Here is a 10,258-nt window from a genome sequence, read left to right on the forward strand (position 1 = left end):
TAGCAGATCAAATTAGATCAATCACAAGAATCATGACTACTGGAATTTAGGAAAGGGCTAGTTTCCATGCCCTTAGCACAATTTCTAGCACTTATAGCCTCTAACTGTCACAGTTAATTCTCAAGTTTTGAACAACTAAACATCCATGCCATATTTTTTCTGGCTTTCATGGTCGGCATCTCTTGCTTCTTAAATAAAAACAAATGATACATATCAACCTTTTTGCAACCCTCTCTCAGTTGACCATCTGGCTAAGATTAGTAACAAGTTCAAAATCAAGTCACATGAGGCCTCACTTTCACACACAGCGCATCTCTCCAGAAAAAGGAAGACAATCATAATAAACATCTTCTTGTTGGAAATGAGTACAGTCATGCTCCAACTGAATTCATTTTGCGTGATCTCCCCTGTTCATTGCCAAAGATAAACAAGAAGTCAAGCAGCCTTGAGAACACAAAGCAGTTTTAAGCATGATGATCTATCAGACTTCTCTTATCTGAAAGGCTTTCAGGAGTACTTGTTGGGATCAAAAGTGTACAAAAATAAATGGGGCATTTCTCATTGCCATTTATCAGATTTGGAGAATGTATATTTTGTAGCTTTCTTAGTGAAAAATTAGTGAGCTTCAAGTGAGCTGGGGAAAATACAACAGAGTAGGGAATTTTTTTGAGAATAATAATTACTATTAAGAATTTGTTCTAGAATCTATTTCTCAGAAGTGCACTACATAGACTGGGGATCCTGTGGCCCTCCATATATTGTGGGTCCTCTCATCACCCCTAGCCATTGGCCATGCTGACTGGGGCTGAAGGTAGTTTGAGTCAAGCAACATGTGGATCCCCCAACCCCTCTAGCTATAATACTATTTTTTAATTAGCCAGACTTTTTCATCCACAGCTGTTTCCACATGTCATTTGTGAAGAACAAACAAGCCAGAGTGTCCTTCCCCTGACTTCCAAAGTTACAGCACAGCTAGAAGTTGGAGAAGAGTTATTTCTGGTTAGCTTTTTATTGTTAATGTTACATGCTGCCCCAGTCTCCAAGTGGTGAGAGATTCCAGAGGTTTCAAGTGCTTAGCCAGGGTTTGGTTTCCTTGGAATGATGGAAAGTGGAGACTGTGGTGTCTTTAGACTATATGGTTTATTTAGACTTATAGACAACCTAAACCTAAGGTGAAAGGGCTCACAGCATTAACACCCCAAATGGTATTGCTTCCCCGTTAGTCACGGCTTTGGATGCCAGCATAAATCAAGCATGGTTCTGTCTCTCTAGTTTCTGCCTGCTTCTAGTTCAGCTCTCCCACAACACCAGCTATTGTTCTTTATCTACCAGCTAGGTGAAGAGGGGTGTTTGCAAAGAGAGTACCCTCACTTAGTTGTATCTCTTGCATCCCAACCCATTCTTTTTGGATGCTGATCATGGTGCTTAGGCCAAGAGCCATTGCTCATAGTTCAACACACATGCAGACCTTGATACCTTTTTTGTGGCCCTTGACAACATTTGATGTTGTTGCTTCCCCTGCCCTCATGCTGCCTTCCAAAAACTGAGTAAGTGAGGCTCTGGGCTTTGGGAAGCAGGCTTGAGGGCTCTGACAAGGTCCTAGTCCTCTTGCCTCCATCCAAAAGCCTACTTAGCGCTTTCCCAGCTTTGGAAAGGCAGCACAAGGACTGGGGAGTGCCAAATTTTGCTGAGGGCCACCAAAAAAAGCACCAAGGGCCGCATGTGCCCCTTTGGCCACACACTGGACCACCCTGTAGTGCATCTTATAGTGCAAGCTATTAACATTACATGTGCTGCTCACATCACAACAGTTTGCAACCTCCTGCTGGTTAACGCAATGCTGTATATACAAAATTGCTTGGGGGGGCTCAATGCTTTGTGACTGGCTCCATGATCCTGCCCTCTCATCTCAGACCAACAGAAATCTTATTAAATATTGCTATGAGGGTGGAATGTTTAATCGTTTTTTAAAAAATAATTGTTCCGCGCATCTCCTAATTACAAGCATTCTGTATTTTTGTTCAAGTCCTTTACAAAGATAATTGAAACCATATTGTTCCTCCAATTTCCTAAAAAAGGAAAGATATTCCCTTTTGCAACCCAAGCTACATTTTATTAAGCATGACTAATAATATATGTCGTTATTATTCAGGGTTCCAATTGTCTCATAATACTCAGCTTTAACAACAAGAACAAAAATTGGCACACTTTTTTCGGTTGTTCTGCCAGACATAGATTTAAAGGGAGAATGATGTGATCACAAATAAATAAATAATATCCCATATATTATTGGCCTGCTGAAATGGAATAGGTCAGGGGTTCCATAACTATGTATGTTAGTCCGTGAGCTTTATTTGGGTGGTACTTGACATGTCTGTGGATTTGTGATTGAAAATCAAAGCTGGAAAATCCATCACAGCAAATATGTATTATGTTTAATTGTATTTGTATTGTTTATATCTTATATTTTATTGTATTACAATTTGAATTCAATGGAATTACAACTGCTGTAACAGTCGGGCGGGGATCATTTCCATGGTTCATCAAGACCCTCAGCAATTTTCAAGTGATCTGTGGGGGAGTGGGAGTTTTGGAACCACTGAAATAGAAGTGAAAAGGAATTAGGGGGTTGCAAGGGTGGGGGAAACCACACAGGTAACGTGCATTGGGTAGAGACACCCCTGCCCCCTCTCTGGTGTGTACAACAGTGTGCAAACCTGAGATACATTGGGGAAAATGGCCTTGCTGCATTTTAAGCTGCTAATTCATAGCCTCCGTTCAGAACCAGCTCATTATTTCTGACCTTATCTCAGCATGCAGACATCCATTTAAAAAGTCCATCTGTTTCAGAGAGCTGTCTCCGAGTTTCTAATATTGGCACATGCAAGCTGACGGTGCTGTATGCCATGTTGCCCTTCAGAATTAGAGCTCCCAGTGCCATCCAAAGCTATTTTGAAATCCACCCCCACTCCTTCCCAAAATAAATACAGAAGTCAGTTCTAGATCTTGGTCAAAGGTCTAGATCTGGGTCAGAGTGTGAGCTGCAAGCCCAAAAGTCTTCACTTCAAAGCTTTCCTCTGCCATGAACTAAGTAGTCTTAGGCTCATATCCTAAATGGGGAGTACTTCTGAGACCATGCATAGGATTGCATTGATCTCTCTTAGCTTCAGTTTTGAAATTAGGAGAACATAATAATAATATACCTGCTGTGCTGCTCCTTCAAAAGCAATAGATAAATGCAATTGTTAAGAAAGCACCTGTGGCTACATAGTCATGCACCACTCTCCAAATTGCATTAATTAGGGAACTTGCAGCACTTGAGTCCCTCCTGTATATCCCGTAGGCTCTTCTGAGAATCCCGAGAATCCCAGCCTTCATTAAAAAATAAATAAACTTACATTCTTTATGTTGCAGAGCTGCAGTTGAGGGCCAACTGGAACCTCATAAGGGTAACCTTTCTGGGAGACTCTGAGAATAAAGATAGTGAAGGGACTTGACAAGCTTTTGACAGATAGCAGTGGATGGGGAGGGGTAGCCCAGTAAAAGAGCTCCAGGATCTGATGCAAGGGGAAAATTTATTTCACTTTGCCAAAATGCCTAAGGCTGCAATCCTAGACCCACTTAGTAGAGAATAAGCCCCCTTAAAATTGAGTTATAAATTACTTCTGAGTAGACACATATATAGGCATGTACTGCGAGGCTCCTGCGTAATTTAATAATGACTTATTCGTAAGAGATGAGGAACAACTATAAATCTGCTGCTATGGCCCAGACAAGAAAAGACTTCTTTCTCATGCTCCAAGTATTCATGATGTTACAAAGCAAACAAGACAATTCTGAACAACACAGATTCTGATTTTTTAAAAGTTTGTAAAATCTGTTAACATTAGGCAAAATTATACTTTTCTCTAAATTCATGTTTTCATGGAAGGTCCTCTTGTCAGTTGCCTAAAGGAAATGTTGGCATAACAACAATTTATCAATGTAGTGATGACATACACAGATCATGTATGGTTTTACTAGCTAAAACTACCTGTAGTTGCTCAGGAATTATAAGAAAAGGGGGGGGGGAATCAGTGTTATTTTGAAATCAGTGTAACAACAGTGTAATTATAAAAAAGGGGGGAATCAGTGTTATTTTGAAATCAGTGTAACATTTCAATGTAATTTTAAAATGTTCAGTCTGCTATCTTGATTCAAAATTGTGTCCAATTGTAACCAAACAGACAAAAAACTTTCTCCTTGATATCAGGAACCATAATGCACACTTTGCTTATGGTGCCTTAAGTACATATAGGACAGACAAAAAGACAAATAAATTTCCAAAATATATAGTACATGAGGCTGAAAGCCTGAATGCACAAGGCTGATATGTTCCATAGGTTCACAAAATAGTTTTGTGGGTCTTGTTGATAATGTTGATACGTTGTGCACAATTGTAATGATTTGTAACTGCATTGCTTTTCCTGCAAGTCTCACGTTGTCACTTCTGCATTTGTTTGTAGTATGGAGTTGATCACTGGTTCCAAGTTCCCAGGAAGCCAAATCACTGTGTCACTATCGCTTTTCTCCAGGGCTGGAACATCCAGTTCATCCATTTGTCTCTCTCCCAAGCCAAACTTACCCACACAGCAATATCATCCTTAAAGGCTAATACTACAAGCTTGCAGAGTTCTCAAGTGAAATAAGTGAAACTATTTAAACAGGTCAAGAAACTGCAGTAGCAGCTACTCCCCCAGCCCTCCTGCAGAGGTTATTCTGTTTGATGAGAATTTTTGTGCTCTGCTGGCTAAAAATTGCTTCTGATTGTTGAGGGCTGTTTGGCTTATTTTATTTTCCACTATTTTGTTTTTACATCGGTTTTTATTATTTGCATTCCTCTCTTTAACTTTTTTATTGTTATAAGCTACGACAAGAGCCAATAAAAAAAATAAAAGTAAAAATAAAAATGAACACTAAATATATTTGTATGAATCTTTTAAAAAAGCTGTGTGTACAAAAGAGAGTGATGAGAGATCTGCAAATGTAAAGTTACATCCTTTTCCATACTCAGCAATGGGGAAGCCCTACTTCTGTACTAGGAATGCAATCCTGTACACACACTTGCTTAGGAATAAGCCCCATTGAACAAGCAGGATTACTTCTGGGTAAACAAGGACAGGACCTGTTGTAGGTAACCAGCTACCTAGAGCTGCAATCCAAAGGAAAGCTAGTCATCCTTCAGCCATGACCAATGGTACAGTTAGGTAACCTCAGACTCTAGACTCCATTGGTATTAAAATGGGTCAGGGATTCTCTTTATATGGTGATGTGTATTGCTTGCATTTGGGCAATCTCTTGGTCATTCTGCTGAGTGGAGCCCGTAGACGTCTGCTCCAAAGTTCTAGCCTGATGGTTTTGTAAGACGGTTTTTTGTAAGATGGTTTTGTAAGATGGTAGCCTGATGGTTTTGAGAGCCAGTGTGGCATAGTGGTTAAGAGCGGTAGACTCGTAATCTGGTGAACCAGGTTTACGTCTCTGCTCCTCCACATGCAGCTGCTGGGTGACCTTGGGCTAGTTACACTTCTCTTTGAAGTCTCTCAGCCTCACTCACCTCACAGAGTGTTTGTTGTGGGGGAGGAAGGGAAAGGAGAATGTTAGCTGCTTTGAGACTCCTTAGGGTAGTGATAAAGTGGGATATCAAATCCAAATCCAAACTCCTCCTAATGGTTTTATGTTACGCCTATAAGGAAGAACAGAACTTTAAAATACATAATTTAAATATATTTGTGCCTGCCTAGCAGCTGCTCAGATCTTTGTCAATAGCATACAACCTTTGGCAATCCTCACAGAACTCTAGCCCAATGGTTGCCATTAATTTGATCTGAACTGATTTTATAATGAAATGATTTTAGAATGTTGTATTATTTTACTGTTGTTAGCTGCTCTGAGCCCGGCTTCGGCTGAGGAGGGCGGGATATAAATAAACATTTTATAATTTATTATTATTGTGGTACACAGCAGCAGTTAATGCAGTGCCCCTGATTAAACTGTTTTAAAAACGTTTCTGGGCTGCACCAGGAATGTCTGAGGATCCATCGGATGCCAGGCTTCACAACTGTACCATAATTTTGCTGCCTGATATTGTGTGAGAATCAAAGTTCTGTCCTCTCTCAGGACTGGAGAAACAATTATATGTCATCTGGAGTTCATTATTTGAACTGTGTGTGACAGGGCAGCATGGAATGAGTTCTATTTTCACATCAAACAATGTTTTGGGAAGTTTTAGCCAGTACTTCTCATTTGAATTTGTGAAAGTGAGATGGCAGATTCACACATCAGCCTCTCTACAGCATTCAGATGTGCAAGTCTCCTGCAGAGTTGTGTACTTGGAAAAATGTAACCTGCAAAAAGGTAGCACACCAATGGTAAACCTGTTGTTTTAGAAGTCAATTTTGTACAGAATCAGAATGAGATTTCTGCATAACTAGTTCATCTAAAATTGGCTGCTTATGGGGTTGCATCCCATAATTGGTGCCATTTAAGCCCATGTTTAAATATTCTATTGAAATCACTGGGACTTGTAGCTCAGTCCTGTGCATATTTACTAAGAAGTAAACCCCACTGTGTTCAAGGCAGGAAAGTGTACATAGGACTTCAGATATATGGTACAATCCCACATGCAAGATCTCCCAGCCAGTATTGCAAGAGGTGAGATATGTTTTCACTGGGAATATGGGAACAAATGCTTTTATGCTCATGTGCCCCCACAATGGACTATCCCCTTTTCAATAACAGATGGATACAATTAAAGGGGGGGATTCCCACATGGACATCTTAAACCAACAACTTCCTAACCATGGCTGTGCCCACTTTGCAGACTGTGCTGCATAACCTTGCTTGTTGCTGCCACCTGATTTTATGTCTTTCTTCAGTTGTGGGGTGTGGGGATGTTTTACCCATTAAGAGATTTGACTGAGTGATGTCCTGAGTGTTTCTGTTTAATCACAGTACCACAGGACACCATTGGTGGCAACACAACATACGTGTTTCCAGTTCATATTGTGTGTGCTAGCTCATTACATATCCATGTGGTGTTTGGACACCATCACTGGCATGGTACATGGTGGTGAGCAATGGCGTTTTCATTTTGTCATTTTCCCATATTCCCACTGTATTTTGTATCTCTGAGTTGTGGGTTTTCCCCTCCCACTTTTCTAGGTTGAAAGTCTATTGGATATGGTGGTTGTCCTACCTGGACAGCTGTGGCATATCTCTGGAACTGCTGTGAGCATAGAATTGCTCGTGTAATTATGGCTGAACTGACTTCATAGTATGTTAATTGTCCTTCAGAGTAAATACTGCAAAATACAACAGCCATGGAATATTTGCCATGCATTAACTGAAAGCTAAAAAGAAATTCTAATGTTCTCTTAGCAACAATGTTGGATATATATATATACACAATTTGTGTAAAGATACTGCTATAGGCAATCCCAATTTCTACCCTGGAGGTTAACAGGGGCGTTATGTCACCACAGGAAAAAAGGTGTCCTTTGAAACTAAGATTTCTGAACAATGGTCTTAAGGAGAAAAGAGGGGCCTGAACTCCATACACTAGCTGGGTGAGGCTACACACAGAGACCTGGGAGTAGGGCTGGCTGCTGTTTTGGATCCAAGCTTGCTGGTGCTGAGAGAAGCAAAGAGAGACACTCTTGGGGTATAATGTTCTTCACTCTCTCCATCAAGCTGCAAATATGTGTAAAATAAACCATATTTCATAAAGACACCAGCTTCCACTGTGCCTCATTCAAAAGGAACACAAACCTTGGTTCGCTGCCAAGACCCCTGGAATCTCACTACTGCTCAGCAGAGACTGAGGTGGCCAGTAACAACACATTTCCAGAGTCTGCTTGATAAACTTGGATTTATTTTTCTTTTCTTTTTTGCTTTATAATATAAAATGTATATCAACCTTGACAAAACAGGCAATTGCAGCAGCTAATTAAAAAAACACAAGCAGATGGAACCTGCAGTTATTTGAAAACAGGGAGAAATCTGCAGCATTACAAAACATGTTTTGTATTAAATCAAGCTGATTTACCAATGATTAGAAAACAAGAGTTTGATTTTATAATTTTATAATGTAGCAAACCATCTAGTAAGGTAAATGACCCCTGGATGCTTAAGTCCAGTCAAAGGTGACTATGGGGTGCTGCACTCATCTCACTTCAGCCTGAGGGAGCTGGCATTTGTCCACAGATAACTTTTTGGATCATGTGGCCAGCACTTGTGGTGCAATGGAAATGCTGTTTGCCTTCCTGCCACAGCAATACCTATTTATCTACTTGCACTGGTGTGCTTTCGAACTGCTAGGTTGGCAGAAGCTGGGACAGAACAACGGGAGCTCACCCCATCGCATGGATTTGAACTGCTGACCTTCTGATCAGGAAACCCAAGAGGCTCAGTGGTTTAGACCACAGCGCCACCCGTGTCTCTTAAAAACCATCTAGTATGTGAATGCAAGCAGATTATTGAATAACTTGCTCCAGAGTTTTGCATTGGCTACTGCACATATGGTAGTGATTGTTTTAAGAACAAAGACACATAATTAAGTCACAGAGCTCAGTACAAAAAAGCATTTTCATGGTTGTGACTTGGAAGTCTTCTGCTCAAATCCCATTTGATCTGCAAATTAATTTAAACACTTTGGTTAAAAGCTCCCTGCCTTCCTAATATCACATTTCTGAGGGCTCAAATATCTTCCTGTTTTAAATCCCTCTTTTCCTTCCATCTGAAGTAAAGCATAATACCACAATTGGCTGTATATATGTTACATCAGGAATGATAAAGCCTGTGGGAATACCTAACAGTATTAAGGTTAAATTACACAAAATGCAGGAGCTCCATGAGTGGGTCTCCTGATGTTTTCGTCTTTCCCAAGTATCATTAGAGCAGTAACACCGGAGGAAGGTTTAACCCTTCTCCTCATAATAGATTTTTCCCATCTAAAGTGTTCTCTCTGGTTCTGCTAGCTCCACAGCAAGTGCTGTGGCATATGGCCAATAATACTTTAAAGTTCCTTCCACTCAGCTACACAACCGAGTTGCTGTCCTGTGGTTGCTTAAATGGACAAAAGAAAATATTGGCCCATAGTTTTTCTATTAGATTATAAACATGGAAAAACAACAGGAGAACACTGGCTGCTTGATCAGTAGATTTGGGCCGCAAGACATACTTGTGACCCCTTTAGTTAAGAGTACATTTTCTTTCTGGCCAGTGCTTTGTTGTGTGATATTGTAAAATCTATTGGTGCTCAAGACCCAAAAGGTGGTGCCATAGGAGCCAGCTCCTAGGGGCTAAGTTCCCTTTGCGCCTCCCCATAAAATGAGGGAGCCAGGCCCTCCCAAAGTTAATGGGCATTGCCATTCAAATGGTGGGTGGGTGCGGTGTCATGTGACTGATTATGTGGGGCAGGGCTTACCTGTCCTCCACCCCCAATATTTTATTCAAGTTGGCACCGCTGGGTAGTGTTGCCCAAATGGAAAACACTTTTGCCTATGCATGGTGGTTGCTGATTTCCCATGCCTCTTCCAATCATGCCCCGTGTCACTCTATTGCATAGAGCCCTTCAACTCTCAGGAGATTTGGAGAGGGCACACAGGGGTCTTCAGCAGGCAGGGAAGCCAAGCCAAGCCAAGCCAAGCCAAGCCAAGCCAAGCCAAGCCAAGCCACCCCACCCCCATTAATAATTCTGTTCTGTTCATGGGAACAAAAATTGGGGTACATGCCATAGTCTTCATTTTAGTGCAGTACTGGAGACAGAAGGAGCCTCAATACACAGTCATATTACTATATGGATCAATGTATAAGTATTTATAGATATTATTTTTCCATATTCATCTGGTGCAGCACAGTTCTAGGTCACATTCACACTATGCATTTGAAGCACTGTGGTGCCAATTTCAACTGCCATGCCTCCCCCCCCCAAAAGAATTCTGGGAGTTGTAGTTTGTTAAAGGTGCTGAGAGTTGTTGGGAGATGTCCCATTACCTCCCAGAGCTACAATTCCCATAAATCAAATTCACTTCTTTATCTATTTGCCTGGGTGATTCTGAATGGCTACCAATTAGAATCTTAGACCCAAAGAGTTCTTGTGAGGCATCTAACCAACCCTGCTTGATGGAGAAAATCCAAACCTAGAGCACCTTCAGCTTTTCCTTCATGGCTTCTGACAAGTAAAAACCCATCACCCCTGCAAGTAACTGATTCCACGGTC

General features: G+C 41.0%; 1 long non-coding RNA gene across 1 annotated transcript; it reads left to right on the plus strand.

Annotated features, from left to right (window-relative positions):
- On the plus strand, positions 1 to 4,960 carry LOC310766690. Its single transcript, XR_014550362.1, has 2 exons — positions 1 to 999; positions 4,506 to 4,960. It is a non-coding gene; the product is annotated as an uncharacterized lncRNA (long non-coding RNA).
- Positions 4,961 to 10,258: the final 5,298 nt, after the last annotated feature.

Source organism: Podarcis filfolensis, assembly GCF_964270895.1.
Source record: "Podarcis filfolensis genome assembly, chromosome: 7".
Classification (NCBI taxonomy): Eukaryota; Metazoa; Chordata; class Lepidosauria; order Squamata; family Lacertidae; genus Podarcis; species Podarcis filfolensis.